At 34.2% G+C, this 17,843-nt stretch overlaps 1 protein-coding gene across 1 annotated transcript in view; it reads right to left on the minus strand.

Moving 5' to 3' along the window:
* Window positions 1-17,843, minus strand: part of Burs (Cuticle-tanning hormone bursicon) — a 448,811-nt gene that overhangs the window by 298,534 nt on the left and 132,434 nt on the right. The gene's annotated exons all lie outside the window — the stretch shown is intronic.

Here is a 17,843-nt window from a genome sequence, read left to right on the forward strand (position 1 = left end):
AAGCGGCAGTTGCACTTTGGGCCCATGGTAAGAAAAAAAAAAAATTAAAATAGGTTAAAAGGTTAAAGAAAGTTAACAGTCAGCTCGGAAAACGTAGTCAAATACCAAATATTAGGTTAGCACTTGGATGAAACGTGGCAAGTACTTCCCAGGCATTTCCTAGGCACTTAGTGAGAGTGTAATGGCAATTTGGATAATACTTTATGATCACGTTTTGTATAATTTTCCAGCGTTTGGCTAACACTTGGCAGGCTCCTTCTGATCCCTAGACAGATATTTTCCAGGAACTTAGTAGGTACTTGGTAAACGTTTGATGACGGGCACTTAGCTGGCATTTGATAAGTACTTCACAAGTGCTTCCTTGTTGCTTGGCGCCACTGTGTCAGGATTTTAGCGGAAACTTGACAGACTTTTTCTGAAATTTTGGAGAGTAGTTGACAGTCATTTTTGAAAAAAGGAAAGTGCCTACCAAGTACCATGAAGTACCGCCCTCGTCCCTTCCAGTGCCCTGGAAGATCCCGCCGAATTCCCGGGATGTACTCACCAAGTGCCCAGGAAGTACCCACGAAGCACCTGGGAAGTACTCACCAAGTACCTAGGAAGGGCCTGCCAAGAGCCTGGAGAGCACCTGCTTAGTGCTCGAAAAGTACCCATCAAGCACTTAGGAAGTGCTACGAGTGCTTTATTTTTATTTTTATTTAAATTATTCTTATGCTTATGCCGTACTTATTTAAAAAAGCTGGTGCATCAGAGTAAAGACCAAAAAAAAAAAAAACTAGATGAAATCCATGATTACTATCAAAAGTGTTACAAAATTAAAGTCCCACAGCCCTCTGCTGTTCGTAAGAAAATGAAAGAGCATTATGACACTGACTCAATTTTTAATACTATCCATAGCAAAATTATCCGTACTTGATTGAAAAATTAACAGTCTTAAAAAAAAGTTAAAATGCGTACGTATAAAAGAAAAGTACGTAAAATTATAAATATAATGTATATATTCTAAGTAATAAATAGCAAAATCAAAGAGCAAGTACAGTGTCTATTATTGTAACATAAGATGATCTCACTACTTTCAATGAGCCGGAGTGCTTTTATTACATAGCAGGTCAGTTGAGTCTTTGATCGTCGTCATAGGGCCTGGTTAAAATTTTTAATCAAAATATGTCACTAATCACATCACTGAACAGTGCGTGCTTAGGTACCGAAGTATAAAGTTATACTTCTATGAAGTTATATGACAGACAATATAGTCATTATTATAAATATATATATGAAACGATAATGTGTACAAAGGTGGTGCATTTATTGTTTGAATAAGTGAACCTATATTCATAAGGCGTAGTCTTTATCATTATTTAAATTTTTTAAGAATAAACCATTATAAGCAATATATTACGCCACAATTTTATATAAACCGTATGTAGATTGGCCTCCATGTCTAACGTCACACTCGCATTCGCCACGTACACTTCACTACTACTTTACACGTTTTCCTGCTCCATACTTAATGCTTGAAATATATTTAGATCGTGTAGTACCTTATTACTTTCAATAGGGTAGTAATGTATGCCAGTTAATTTTCCTTTATAATGTTCATCCTACGTACGTTTTTTTGACAAAAATCGATTGAAACTCAAACGTATATACAAAATATCATAAAAATTACCCACAAATGATTACAGATCATTCCACTAAACTTTTTTTTATACAGTAAACTTGAAAAAATTTCAGTTCAACATATAACCTTATTAAAATATCATGTAAAATTGCGTGTATGTAATCTGTAAAAATGTATTAATATCTGTTGGTATGAATAATTGTTTTCAGACAAGCTTCTTAAGTTTTAAATAGATTAAGAAGTTGTTTTTTTCTCAATAATACAAGAGAGAAAGGGGTGATTAGAAGTAAGAAGGGTGTATTTTTACTCGGTATTTGATCAAAAGAGGAAAAGCAAATCTTTTATTAAATGATTGTCACTTCAAGGGTATCTAAAGAAATTTTTGAGAATCAGCTTGAACTTTTAGAGGAACATGAAAATAAAGGTAATAATTACAATATGGCCTTAGAGAAAGATGTTACAAATGCTGGCACTGTGTTTTTTTATGTTTATGCATCGTCAAAAAAATTTAGCATCACTTAAATGAACAATGCAAGTCTTATAAGAAAAATAGTAAGTATATATTTTTTTTCACTTTACTTTAATATTTTCTTTTTACTATGGACAATTAGTTAATTACTATCGTACAAAGAAAATAAAATAATACTATTTTCCAGATGTCATTTTTCAAGAGACAGAAAGAAAAATATAAACAAAACTGCATTTACCTCATGCTTAAAGCTATTATGATTGATCAATTTGTAGTAAAATGCATTTTAGAGACAAAGGATACAATCACGTGCTTAACCGTCTTATTTATGCACTAACTTATCACACGTAATTACTAACGTACCATGTTGTTTATATGTCACTAACCATAAAAACAGAAAACTCTTTCAAAAATTTATAAAACAAGAGAGAAAAAGGCAAATGAAATTTCTTCTGACATTTTTCTCATATATCTCATCTGGAAGTACAATTCTGTTCTCATGGTAGCAAGAGTCACGCGAAGTTTTAGGTGTATGACCAAGGATAACCTGCTGCCCCCAAACACAGTATTCTTTATGCACCTAATTTTCTGAAAAGATTAAAGAGCCTTTGTCTCGCAACCAGGTGATCAATTTTAGTCCGGGTCTCCTTTCAAGCAACATTCTCTTGCTCACGCCCTAGCTAAAATCGTTAAAGCATCAAATTTAATTACCGTTTTCAGAGAAAATGGCACTCGTTTTCCCTGGCTCGGAGTCACTCGGGCTTGCCACATTCGTGCCCTCACTTTTGGTGATGGCCTCCTGAGGTTTCCAAAACGAGGATGCTTGTTCTCAATCCGGCTCGCTCGGGGATAGCCGCTTCACTTCACTTTAAAAAAATCAATTCTTACAACATCACCTTGAACAAGATAAAGTTAATCATAGTTTTGCCGCTATTGCAAGCCTCTTCAATGCTGAGACTCGCTGCATTACCATTCAGCATGACAAGAAGATACTAGGTTAGGTCCTTAACAAGGGTACAGTAAAGAACTCACTTTTCCGTAATTTCGCTAAATAAACCACCATTCACAATAAGATTTATTTAATCGAAACGAGAAAAAAACACTAAATATACAAGAAGAAGTTCAGACACTTCTTATTTTTAAGATGATATCTACCATTTGACAAGCAGAAAAGATTTCTTCATTAACATCTCCAAAAAGTGACAATGATGTAGACGCACCGAGCACCTGTCTAAGGAGACTTATGTATCTTATGCCACGGGATACAGAAGGAACGAAAAGAGAAGGACATTTTTTTAAATATTTTTCTTAATAAATTATCCAAGATAATTGTTATGCCATAAGAGACCGTCGAGGAAGATTATCTTAAGGATATATAAATTGAATGGATCCTAAGCATGCTATTCTAGCGTTGTCGAACGATGAGTCCAAGTGTACCAAGATGAGTCCAAGATACGCCGAACAAAGTAAAAGGAGTGAAAAACATAAAATAAACAAGAAATTCACTTATCCCGTATGTTATCAAGAAGCTGAGTCAATGACATATAAAAGACATGTCATTACATGCACATGTACACAACTATGTACGCAAACTTCAGAAACAAAGCCAACTTTCGCCAAAATCATTAATTGACAAGAAAAAATTAACAGTAGTAGGAAATGAACCGAAGGATTAAGTCCTATCATTTATTTAGCTACCTCCTACGTCAATGAGATGTATTGCTCAGTTCTAAGATTTTCATTTTAAGCTTTATAAAACTAATAACCAAATTTATATTTCTTCAGTCATTACCGTCACCTATTTAAACTATGTCGGAAGATACAGACATCACATACTTTTTTTGTCTCAATTGCACTTTATTATCTTGTTTCATCTTTTAGAGTTATTATAAAAAATGTGTGGTTTTAGGTTTTGCGTATTTACAAAAAAAAAAAAAAAAAAAAAAAAAAATTCAAGGTTTTGAGATTAAAACACAAGTTGTATTCAATAACAGCTGTATGCTTCTCCAGTGTGAAATTTTTTTTTCTAATATTAAGCCTAAGCAGATATTTATATTACTTTTTGCGTTGTATTTCAAATCTCCAAATATTTTGACCTAGCATAATAAGTAGTGATAGTTTTATCTATGTTATCCCTGCGCATCATCCAACCATTTTATAAAAATAAAGTTATTTTCATACTCACATTTCACACACAACCTATGAATTATAATAATTATTAACAGCATGAAATACACTACGAGTTCATTTCAAGTATCAACTAAGTATTATCATAACACCCATCATACTTACGCGTACAGATTACATTGTATGGCCAAAATGATAGACACTATCGCCAGTCGACCTTCCCTAAGCCTTACGATAAAAGGCACCATAAGCAATCTAGAATTAAAACAGTTGCTACAACGATACGGCATTGTTTAAGCCTTAGAAGACTACATCTGTGTTATACCATACTCAAGCTACGAGGTCATATACTACGCACCATCAGAGGCCACCGGTGCAGCTGCATCACTAATTTTGGGTCCCTAATCGATACCAACTGATACCATAAAAGAGGAGATGCCAATATTAGTATCTGCAAAAGCGTTTGCGAATAATACAAGTTGCAATACACTTATGACAGAACAAACGTTAATTGTATAATAGCCAAATATATCTAGACACTTACAGTCCAGATAAAATGAAAATACTGCGATCACAGCATGCAACGCAGGTAACGAAATCTATTTAATACTTCGCACAAGTGAAATGTACAATTAGAGGAATTCATATCCTTACAATGAAACCTTATTATACCTAAGACCTAACGAAATTCTTTGTACGTCTGTATAGTATATAAGATATTTATTATTCCCGCAAACATTAAAACGGGAGAAACATTGTACCTGTTCATATCAAATATGGTACGGAAGATAAAGCTGAGGCAATGTGAAAGACAGCTATAAATTGCATTACAACTCAACAAAAGGAGCCTAACATCATGGCCAACACGATGACAGCCACAACTATAACGAATAATTCACTAGTTGTAAACGTTTCAAGTGACGCGACCAGAAAATTACTACCAAGGGTAATGATGAAAGTACCAATCGTAATTGCAACCAACCATTGGACTAAGTATCTGATGACTTTTTGCCCACTCAATGACATGAGTTGTATGAAACTCGAAACCACGAGAGATCACAAGGATTCATACCTGACATTTGCCACGTATTTCACTGAAGGTAAAAATACCAGGGCATACAACAAACTTTGAAATTGTGGAGTTTGGTATACTAAAAATCATCGGATATTAAATTAAAAACAGGCTAAAACAATACATACGCCACGCGGAAATCATGTTTACAAAATGCGATTATCAATTGCATAGTATTGTTACGTCGGTGCAACGTATTATTTGAGCCTAAGCTTTCGCTTAATAACTTGGGACTTGCACTGGGCGCGTAGATGGGACGCGGGGCTAAAGGGTAGTTACATTTCTTGTTTGAGTATTTGAAAGGGGGCGATGACGACCTTTTTTATGAAACCAACGCGGTTATTAAGAAATAATGCGATACACTCGCTCGCGGCGCGCCTCGGATTTATCAAAGATGCCTGGTGTGATGTGTCGAACCGTATCCCGTTCGCGATCTAGAGGTTACCAGTGCCGTAACGAGCAAAGGTAGTTACGATCTAGAGGTTACGCAAGGGGGTAAAATAGTTTAAATTCGCGACTGGTCTAGGATCCACCAGTGCCATCCGGAGTAAATGTGATTGCCCTAGACTTTACGTGAGGACTAATTTGTCTATTTAATTTCGTAAAGTGATATTTACCGATACCGAATTTTTAACTCTAACAAAAACACGTCCACGTTTGAAACCGAGATAAAAAAGGAAACAACTTGTCACTTTAGTATTTAAATTCAACTTTTATTTTTTGATATATAACGTACAGCGGAGTAAACCAGCACGAGGTGTCTGAGATCGAAGATTGAAAACCGCACTCGTGGAGGACCATGAGATAGCAGAGGCGGACTCTAGCTACCTAGGCAACCGTTCGAGGGTCAAATTAAACTGTGACCGTGCCTTGCTTCGCAGTAGACTGAGTTGTAGCAGAGGCAGATTCTTACTACTCAGTCTACTTTAATGGGCTATCGTCGAGCTGAGTTGAGTCGAGTCGAACTGATTTTCCTATGGGCCTCCAGGCCTTTTTATTGCAAGAAGCGGATCTTGGTCACGCGCTGGCTCGAAAAATGCAGGAAAACTTGCCAGGGGAAAAGTTTGAAGAAAAGACAATAGCCGAAAATCTAATTGGCTAGAACTGCTCTAGTTTAGTCACCCAAAAATTGGCACATCCCACATCTGGCTTGTTCTCCTCTATGCGTCAAGAGGTGATTCACTTACTCATTTCCCTCCTTTCTCTTTTATATCAAAAAGTTACAAGATTTTATTATAACTTAATATTAACGTTTAGATGTGATATTATCATTATTAACGAATAGTGAGCATTTTTCACCCATTTAATCGAGCCCAATGCAAAAGAAGTGGTAAAAATCGCTTAATATTTAAGTTTGATTGAATAGATGCTCCGTACTGCATGGTGTAAATAATAGTCTTAGTAGTAGTCTTTTACTTTTAGATGTTAATAACTATAATAACATATACTATAGAATGAAAATCTTAGAACTGAGCAATATATCTCATTGACGTAGAAGGTAGCTAAATAAATGATAGGATTTAATCCTTTGGTTCATTTCCTACTACTATTAATTTTTTCTTGCCAATTAATGATTTTGGCAAAAGTTGGCTTTGTTTCTGAAGTTTGCGTACACAGTTGTGTACATGTGCATGTAATGACATGTCTTTTATATGTCATTGACTCAGCTTCTTGTTAACATACGGGATAAGTGAATTTCTTGTTTATTTTATGTTTTTCACTCCTTTTACTTTGTTTGGCGTATCTTGGACTCATCTTAGTACACTTGGACTCATCATTCGACAACGCTAGAATAGCGTGCTTAGGATCCATTTAACTTATATATCCTTAGGATAATCTTCCTCGACGATCTCTTATGGCGTAACAATGTTCTTGGATAATTCATTAAGAGAAATATTAAAAAAAATGTCTTTTTTTTTTGTTCCTTCTGTATCCCGTGGCAGAAGATACATAAGTCTTCTTGGACAGGTGCTCGGTGCGTCTACATCATTGTCACTTTTTGGAGATGTTAGTGAAGAAATCTTTTCTGCTTGTCAAATGGTAGATATCATCTTAAAAATAAGAAGTGTCTGAACTTCTTCTTGTATATTTAGTGTTCTTTTCTCGTTTCGATTAAATAAATCTTATTGTGAATGGTGGTTTATTTAGCGAAATTACGGAAAAGTGAGTTCTTTACTGTACCCTTGTTAAGGACCTAACCTAGTATCTTCTTGTCATGCTGAATGGTAATGCAGCGAGTCTCAGCAGTGAAGAGGCTCGCAATAGCGGCAAAACTATGATTAACTTCATCTTGTTCAAGGTGATGTTGTAAGAATTGATTTTTTTAAAGTGAAGTGAAGCGGCTATCCCCGAGCGAGCCGGATTGAGAACAAGCATCCTCGTTTCGGAAACCTCAGGAGGCCATCACCAAAAGTGAGGGCACGAATGTGGCAAGCCCGAGTGACTCCGAGCCAGGGAAAACGAGTGCCATTTTCTCTGAAAACGGTAATCAAATTTGATGCTTTAACGATTTTAGCTAGGGCGTGAGCAAGAGAATGTTGCTTGAAAGGAGACCCAGACTAGAATTGATCACCTGGTTGCGAGACAAAGGCTCTTCAATCTTTTCAGAAAATTAGGTGCATGAAGAATACTGTGTTTGGGGGCAGCAGGTTATCCTTGGTCATACACCTAAAACTTCGCGTGACTCTTGCTACCATGAGAACAGATGTGTGAAAATCTGTCAAAGATTAGAAGCTGGAGTACATGACTGCGAGAAAGGGCAAGGAGCAGCTGTCTGACTTTTGCATTCTCCCCACAAAAGTATCATTGCTCTTCGTAAGACGCTAAGAGTGAATGATTCCTCTGAGGATCTACCAGAACCATATTCCAGTTGTGATTAGAGCTGTGCTAGTCTCAGTTCAAGAGCCTAATGCGCAAAAGCGCCAGGCAAGGTCATGTGTCACCTGCAGTACTATGCGGCCAGTCAAGTCACCCCGTTAAGATCGTGAACTGAAAATCGGACAATGAGGAAAGCCTCTCTTTACTATGATTGGCTGACCGAATCACTAGTTCGAAGTAAGGAATCGAACATGGAGTAGAGCACGTCTGGCAGATCGAGAGCCAAATCTTGTAAGGTGGCGACAAAAAGAATATGTTATAGTCAATAAGCGCGAGAGTTGCCATTTTTGGTACTATGCACAATTTTAAAAGATAAGAACGTGTAGCATACGACCAATTATCAGCTACCCATGCTCAAAAAAGCGCCTGAACGACGTAATTATGCGCACCATGCCTGTTGATCTCCTTTTGAATGCAATTTTGCTTCGAACAACTTGAGGAAAGGAAACCTCCTTTAAAAACCTTAAAGTTGTTGGGACCGATGTCAGAATTGAAAACATTAGAAAGGGGCTGTAAACGGATAGTGCAAATACAACTATCGCAAGCTGGGTATGAGTGGCCTAGGGTACAAGGCCGTCAGGATTAGTGCCCCTGCCTATATCGTAACTACTTTGCGGTTCCAGGTGGGAGCCGACGGACACGCTGCCTTAAGATGCCCCATGGATGCAGCCATCGCTGAAGCTGTCGACAAACGGTTGGATCTGGAACGACTAATTAAGAGTCGGGGCAGCTGATGGTCGTAACAAAAGTGTCTGTCCTGAACTCCAATGGTATTAATCGTAGAGACCTGATAAGATTTAACTTTAGGTCTCCTTGGGGATACAACCGGTACGACCAACGGGCGTATAGATTTTTCCAAGTTGGACTTGAGATGGTAGTTATATTTTTATGTGAATAACTATGTTAGGAAGTATGTGCATTTTCTTGATGTTTTCTTTATTTTTGAAGTGTTCAACAACCTAGTATAGAGGATAATCTTTGTTGACTGTAGTTTTTATTATTATTTCATAGTCAGGGTCCATCGTAAGGCCTGGAAGGAGAATAGCATGAATTTACTATTGATTTATAAGTCTTTTTTTAAGTATTGGGGTGCAGGTGTGGTAGTGTTTAGCAACGTATCTTTATTATAGGTCTAGTTTTAAATGATTAAGGTATTTTTTGTGTCTCTTCAACTTTGTCATCAAATTTAGTTTGTTTGTATTCTTTTAATTCTTGTTTTATGTTTCCTTGGGGTTCTGTGTTCAGTGTATTAATGTTGCGTTTCATAAGTTTTTCCGAGGTACTACGTTTTATAGTCTTCTTAAAACATCTTCCTGCTTTGCTGATAAGTATTGCTGTTATATTTAAAATAATATTAGCTTCGATGACATTACGTATGGGAATGATAAAAAAAGTTCGTTTATTCTCTAAATTTTGGGTTCGTGCTTTCTTTATTTGATGTCTTACATTTTGTACACTGAATTTTTTAGCTGTTCATGCTTGTTCCATAATATTTTTTTCTTAAATCGATTTCACAGCGTCGTGAAAGGCATTATCGCTCTTTATGTAATACAGACAAGTTGAAGTTGACGTCTACTTTAAACGAATATTGTATCGGAGTGATGATCTTATGCTTACTTATGTTTACTAATTAAAGTAAGTTTGTGTATTTTTACCGTGCATTCATTATTTATGCATAAAATACCTATAAATTTTACTTTTTTTGTCGATACATTTTGAAAAGGGAGATAATGCTTAGTTGGTATTTATAAGGTATTGAGCATAACCATAAATTTTTAGCTGGTAAGTAAATCCATTGATTTTTTATTTTCGGTGTGAATATAATCTTACAGAATAAAAATACTTGCGTTGCAGGTTGTAATAGCATAAGAACTTTACTTGCGTATATAGAGTTAGGTTTTTTTAACGGTTCCATAGCAGAACATGTACGATTATACACTGTTTTCTTACATTTTTTCAATGTAATTTTATTTAATCATTAATACAAAGTATGGTTTCCTGCTGCTTAGTAAAAATACGATGATCTTATGTAAGCAGATCCATTTTTTTCATGTTGAGGTATCACGATTAGAAGTAGTCTATAAAGATTATAAAGGGTTCAGTCAACAAGTGGCAGATGTTATATTACCACACTTAAGTTTTCTTAATGGTTTTATGTAAGCAGATCAATTTTTTCCATATTGAGGTATCATGATTAGAAGTAGTCTATAGAGATTATAAAGGGTTCGGTCAACAAGTAGCAGATGTTATAATGCACATCATCTAATGAGCTTAGAGTGCTTGTCTTACCAGCGTAAAGAATTTCTATTGGTGCTTTGAGTTCTAGATTCCTTGCTAGGTTCATTATATCTTAGGTGATGGTTCTCAATATGGTAGGAAAAAATAGCTTTATATGCTTTATATATCATGGAAGATGTCAATTAGATCTTCATGGGAACGAATAATATGGCTTTAGGTAGCTTCAGTTCTTCTAACGTAAGATGATAAATGTATCAAATATCTGTTGAGAGTAAGATCTTGTCCTAAAATCAATACATCACCAACTTGTTTAAGAATATGCTAATGGCGTTTCATAGTGTTATATAATTTTTTTTAATGCAGTTGCAAAAATATGGCTATTTTGTCCATATTATTTAACATATTTCTTTCAATAAGTATGCAAATTGTTAATGTTAGTGTTTATTACGTTTATATTGTCTCCTAAGACTAAGCTGACAAGTCGTTTAGCAATGCTTTCAATAATTCCAAAACGTGTCAGTCTGTTTATTTGTATGCTACAAGGTGGAACAGTGTGTTGTCCTGCATGGGTTTTCACGGCATTTATTATGTTTTATGGTATTGATTTGATTTTGTCATCGCATAATCCTTTTATTCAAGAGGTCTATTTTCATCTAGTTAGTACAATCAGGATAACCAAATAGTGCAATACAATTTTGAAAGGTTTTATTTAATCCTTAAATAGGTATGAGTTCCAGTATGAATTTAAAAATATCCAGCCTAATCACAATCTTATAATCAGCTTTTTCAATTTTTGTAATATTGATTTGATTATAGTATTTTCCAGGATTTTTTACAAGTAGTTCAATGCTTTACTTGCCACGGCGACCATAGTTTTAATCAGCATAACCTTCAAGCACTATTGTCATTAAGATGACCAACATAAGGAGCATTATTGTGCTCTTTTTTTCTGGAAGACATGTAGAATATAAATCATACAAGGATACTATTACTAGGAACCTAGCTTTTATTTATTTGTGTTTTTTCGTATGATTTCAACATCGGTTTTTTTAAGTAACACATTTTTTCCCTCTATAACTGTTTCCAACTTGAGAAGTTTGTTATGGTAGTGATCAAATTTTCAGGAATGCCCTTTTTCTCTACTTAAGCGTAGTCTCCTGGTATAACATTTATAGGCTTCAACTTTTTATCATATCTTGTTTTCGCTTATATTTTCATTTTTATTTAGTGATTTCCAGCCACAGTTTGTATTTTTGGACGTCACTTAATAAGATCTTATTATTATAACAAATAGGTTTGTAACTATTTATTTTTAAGTATCTTCAGGGGCAACCCTGCTACTCTCTCAAATACTAGTTCATAAAACGTAGAATTTGTTGCTGTATGCACCCTCCTGTTAGGTGGCGAACTTGGTCAAATTATCTCAGCCATCTTAAGTTTTAGAGTAAGTTCTTATCAAGTCAGCTAGGGTGGTATGACATCACTTTAGTAATACATTCGGTTGAGGATGATATGCTGATGTAGTTAGATAATTACTTCTTAGGATTCTAATGAGTTGTTATAATGAATTAGACATGAATGTAGCATGTCAGTCTGATTTAGTTGCTCTAGGTACAGCGAATATTATTATGAGATTTTGTACGAGTGCATTAGCAAGCATGCTTGATCTTTAATTTGATACAGGGACTTATTAAAAGTATGTAGTTAAATAATACTATATTGATATTAAGTAGCAATTACCGTCAAGTGTCATATGTAATGCACCATGGGTATTAGTTAAAACTTCATTAAAAGTTGAAATGAAAGAATCTGTAAGTAATAAAGATTTTCTTGATTTCATTCATTTAATTCTCTTTTGTTGACATTAATAAGTTGAATTTATTTATTTATTTTTAATTTTGAGACCTTCTTAAAATTTAATAAGTTTTAAGATTGTTTTAATAATTTTTTTCTGAGTGATTTTTAAGTTCTTGTAAGACCTTCTAGAGTTACTAAATCGGTAGGTGTTTAACTAATAACAATTGACATGAAATTATGTCCTTTATAAGGTGTTATTAATATTTGGTCTACTTTTGGTTTTTTAAATTTAAAATAATTAAAGTCCAGTTTACCTATTGATCTCAACAGTCTTGAGACTGATGTGACTGGTTGACAATCTTTGCTAATAAAGTGGACTATATTGGCTTTTTTGTATATAAGGTAATATCTAGTGGTAATTACATTGTTTACTAGCTGGGCTCCATTTATGTTTTTATAATTGTCAGTACTACTGCTACTATTACTAAGACTTACGTACACTTTCACGTACTGTTGCTTGTAACGATTGATTTGCTGAAAAGCATATAAGTCCGACAGTAGCGTGAAATCAGGTGCAATACTTTGATTCAATGATTCATCTTTATCGCAGTTTGTTTGTTTAATGTTGTACTTTTATATTTCATCCAGGGCTTCTTCTATAACTTATTCTAACCTGGTGATTTATATCGTCCGTTTTTTGCTACAATAAATGTACTCATGTGCATTGCAGTACAAGAGCTTAAAAGTGTAATTTCATAAATACAAAGGGTAATTCAGAGTTTACTACTATTTATATATTTTCTTAAAATTCCATTTTCATAATATGGGGGTTAAAACTATTTTGTACGTCTTGAAATGCCTGCAATTTCGTTTTCCAATATAAAATTATCTAAATAATCAGGGTCATAAGTGTCCATTTAAGTATATATATCTTCAATTTTGGGATCTGGCTCATCTTGATTAGAAAATCTGGTTACTGATAAAAATCCGTATTAACTTGCTTCAGTTTGTCATCGTTGTTAGATCTGTCCAAATATTTTCAAAGACTTTGGTAAAATATTCTTATTAACTTCTGTATTTCTTGATAAGTGACCTTATCAATATTACTTGTTGTATTTTGAGGTTGGTCTTCCAAAAAGGTCTTTATTTAAGCTTTCAGTTAGTGAAATGGGTGTAATAGAGACCTCAGTATTTGTCGCGTGTTAGTCGTTATCTGAGTTAACTTCCGTTTTAGTCAATTCTGGACGTAATCTACTCAATCCTGGGTCATATACTGGTGGTTATGTGTCTTCTTCTGACGATTTTTCAGTATTACTTATGTCAATTTTGGAAAAAAGACTTGTCCTTGATGATGCACCAAAGTTAACTATATTTCTGACTGGTAATAAAGGTATTTCCTCATTTTCAAAACTATTAGGTTTTATTCTGGTGATTTCGACCTTCTTATGACTAGCGTGGGATTTTGAGGGTACTGGTTCTGAAAAACTTACTTTTAATGATTCAAATAAAACGTCCAATGACAGTTGGTAAATAATTAAAAACAACGTCCAATGGTGGTACTGTCATATTTTGAATTTATTAAAAAACAAAACGACGTTTCGGCCGTTTGGACAACGTCCCGGCCCTCATCAGGTACAAAAATCTATGAGTAATAAAATTCTTTGCAATACAAATTTAAGTAAAATATAATAAACGCAAATTAAGTTACATGTATAACATACCTCTGACTCTTACGAAAGGGATGTAAAATCGTAATGTAGTCAGAGTTTCAAGCTAAGTTGCTTTTATACCCTGCACATATACAAATGACACAGTACACGCACGTAATACAATCGAATAAGAATCGGAAGCAGTTCCTTGAGACTCACATTGAATCAAACATCGAGAGCTGTAAAGTTAAGAATGACAGAACACAAAAGAGACATCGAGAAAAAAAAAGAATACATCGGTACTATCACAACATAGCATTGAATTTACACATTATTTTAATTTTGATAATATTAAAATTTTAGACATAGAACAAAATTACAAAAAGCACCTTTTTTTGGAAATGTTAAATCTATATTACTTTAATAATAATATTAATAGGCAACAAGATACAGAAAAATTGAAAGATTGTTATAGGTCTCTCGTTATGTCAATTAAGAAAGGTGACTAACTTTATATACATGATTCGAGGACCCCTTTCATTCATAGTATTAGGAAAACATGAACTGTTTATGTGCGTCTCAAGGAACTGCTTGCGATTCTTATTCGATTGTATTACGTGCGTGTACTATGTCATTTGTATATGTGCAGGGTATAAAAACAACTTAGCTTGAAACTCTGACTACATTACGATTTTACATCCCTTTCGTAAAAGTCAGAGGTATGTTATACATGTAACTTAATTTGCGTTTATTATATTTTACTTAAATTCGTATTGCAAAGAATTTTTTTACTCATAGATTTTTGTACCTGATGAGGGCCGGGACGTTGTCCAAACGGCCGAAACGTCGTTTTGTTTTTTAATAAATTCAAAATATGACAGTACCACCATTGGACGTTGTTTTTAATTACTATTAATGAGCTAGAATCTCTTGATATATTTTAAGTGACAGTTCCCCATATACTTAAGAGGCATATGATGTCTGTGGTTGGGGAAATCTGTTTTTTTGAGTCCTTTCAGCAATCACACTATGATCTAACTTTGGTCGTTTCTAGTTTTTCATTGAACCAAGGGGTCATCCTGGGCTCCTGGCCAACTTAAGTATATTTGTTCGTGATATGGTCATGCTCCTAAGTTTTGTTAATTTCACTGTTTCCACAAGGTTGTTAGCAGTGCAACAGGTAAAATGGTATTTGAATTAAATGTTCTTGGTTCTTTGTATCTGACTTTGTAAGTCTGTTTTCCTTTTTTCGCATATTTTTTTTCTGACTCCTGCCCTGGGTCTTTTTTTGCATGCATCCAACTTAATGACTCATGACCAGCTACAAAAATGAGCTTACTGTCTAATAAATGCAAATGAAAATACTGCATTGCGTATGGAGCAGCTGAGAATTTTTTTTTAGTCGTGGAATAATTCATTTCGGCTTTATTTGAAGTTTTTGAAAAATAGGTGACAGGATAGTCAAATCCATTTGTTTCTTGGCTGAATATCTCTCTAATGTGTAGTCATATGCATTTAGTTAAATGATTTATTAAAGTTGGAAAATTGTAAAATAGCCTCTTGACAGACATGATCTTTTAGTATTTAAAAACTGGTTTTTTGCACTTCGGTTCACTCAAATGTTTCTTTTTTTAAATAAATCTGACAAAGGCTTAGCTATTACCAAATATTTTTAACAAAATGTCCATATTATCTTGCTAGTCCTAAGAACTACGTAATTTTTTTTTTTATAGCTGTAAGATATGGCTCGTACCTCTTAAGAGTCTGGTTCAATCCTTCATTGACTTACTGTATGCCCAAGAAATATTTCTTCTTTTTGCAAAAACTTAACTTTACCTAGCTGGACTGCCATATTTGCTGATCGTAACTGGTTAAAAAGTAACTTAACTTTACGGTCATGATTAACTAGATCTTTTGGATGAATAATAATATGATCGAAGTATACTAACGTTTTAACGTATAATAGCGCTGCTAATATGAGATCTTTAAGCCATTGAAATGTGGCAGGTGCATTTCATAAGTCTTCATGCATTTGTTTATATTTGTAATGTCTATGGCACGTCATAAATGCTATCTTACGCTTATCATGTTTAGCCATATGATCTACTTGCCAAGTCAAAAATTGAAAGATATACGGATCCTTCCAACTGGTTGATAATATCTGCTACGTTAGGCAATAGATATGCATCACCAATGTTTTTCGTTAAGTTCTCGGGAATTAATTACTATCCTTCATCTTGGATTTTCATGGCTAACAGGCTTTTTCTAAATAAATAATATATAAGAATCATACGGTGATGATGAATGTTTAATGATACCATCATTGATTCTTTTGGCTACGTGGTCAACTAAAACTTCTCTTTGTAGCGGTAGGTGACGATACACCTTAATGGTAGTAAACATGCTATTTTCTATCGGGATTAATGTGCAACCAGAATAGTAAGGGGTAAAGAGTTTTCAGGTAAAAAAAATGTATCTGGAAATTTGAAAATCAGTCCATAGATTAAGTCATGTTCTGTCAGCTTTAAGTGACTGGTACTCACAAGTTCATTTACGTCTCTGATCTCTCTTATTTATTTTGAATAACTGGTCTTTCATACTTGCTACTAGTAGTGGGACCAAATTTAGGTGCAAAGTATTCGAAGGGTAGAATTTTTTTTGGATCTATTTAAATCGTAACATCCTCCTCATAAATCTTTATAAGCATAACATTACATATGCCGTTCTTATTTCTTACTATGCCTTTTCCTACATACATATCGTCATATCCTACATCGACTTGTGGGAAGGATCCTTTAGTTAAAATGGTATTAATTAAATAATTTTTTACTATAGGACGTATTCTAGTCCTAATCGTATGATTAGTTAATTTATTAGTAATTTTTTGTTTCTCATTAAGCCAATGTCACTCCACACTGAAGGTATTTATTCTCTATTTAGTGGCATGGGGTTGGGGTGTATCTTGGTGGTCTAATTTATAATTTTCATTGTGTATGCCACCTTTACCAGTTATGTCATCAGCGAACTTCATGAAATTATCACCATACTCTGATAAAATCAGCTTAACATATTTATATTAAAAATGCATATTAGCTTTTATGTTTTTTAATTCTTGGTATTAAGGTGTATTTGACTTTTCAAGCCAGCCTGTTATGCCTGTATTTAACAATATAAAGTTTTGTTGGTTAATTCAATTTGTAGGACACTTTTTTACTTTGTTTATATTAAGAGGAATAGCTAAAATTTAATTTAAAGGTGTTCGTTTCATAAGTTTTGTTGCTTTTCATTCTTTTTCGTCCCTTTTCCATAGCTCTATTACTTAAAGAGTTTTAAAAAAAGTAATGGGGCTTATTACGTCATCATCCAATACTCTAGCATTATAATAAAATAATAATGTGGCTCGTTGTTCTTTATAAAAATTTTGACCTAATAGACCGCTACCTTTGATGCGAAAATCGTTAGAGATCACAAGAAATTGTAGAATTTCCTTACAAAGTTATAGACGTTGTTCCATCAGTTTAAACAAGATGTGGGTACTTCCAGTAAGATGAACAATTTAACCAGTCATTACGCGTCATAATAGGTGCGACTAGTCTAATTTATTACGGCTTGTGGCGGCCCCATTATTGAGCGTGAGTGTGATTAAACGATTATTCCCTTCTGGGACTGACAACCTTATGCTTGTAGGCTCGTCTTCTACGCCAAGCCCCTGGCATGTACCAATTAAAACGGTTCTAATTTTGTTGCAAAATTTATCACCTTCTCTGTAGTACTCAGTGTCTGGTTGAGATAAGAACGCTGAGGGCTTACCTTTATACAACGTTATAGATAAGCCACCTACGAGCTTAAATGGTGCAGTTAATAAGAGTTGTTTGGCTGTGGATTATTCTAAAAATTTTGTCTTTGATAAAAAAAAAAACATTTTGTTTGTTGTAATTGTTGTCATTACCACCGTAATTATTGAAGAATAAGGTGTTATAATTATTTGTCTGG

This window comes from Copidosoma floridanum, unplaced genomic scaffold (assembly GCF_036245765.1).
Source record: "Copidosoma floridanum isolate Cflo_tuat_1 unplaced genomic scaffold, Cflo_Japanese_pri ptg000015l, whole genome shotgun sequence".
NCBI classification, from domain to species: Eukaryota; Metazoa; Arthropoda; class Insecta; order Hymenoptera; family Encyrtidae; genus Copidosoma; species Copidosoma floridanum.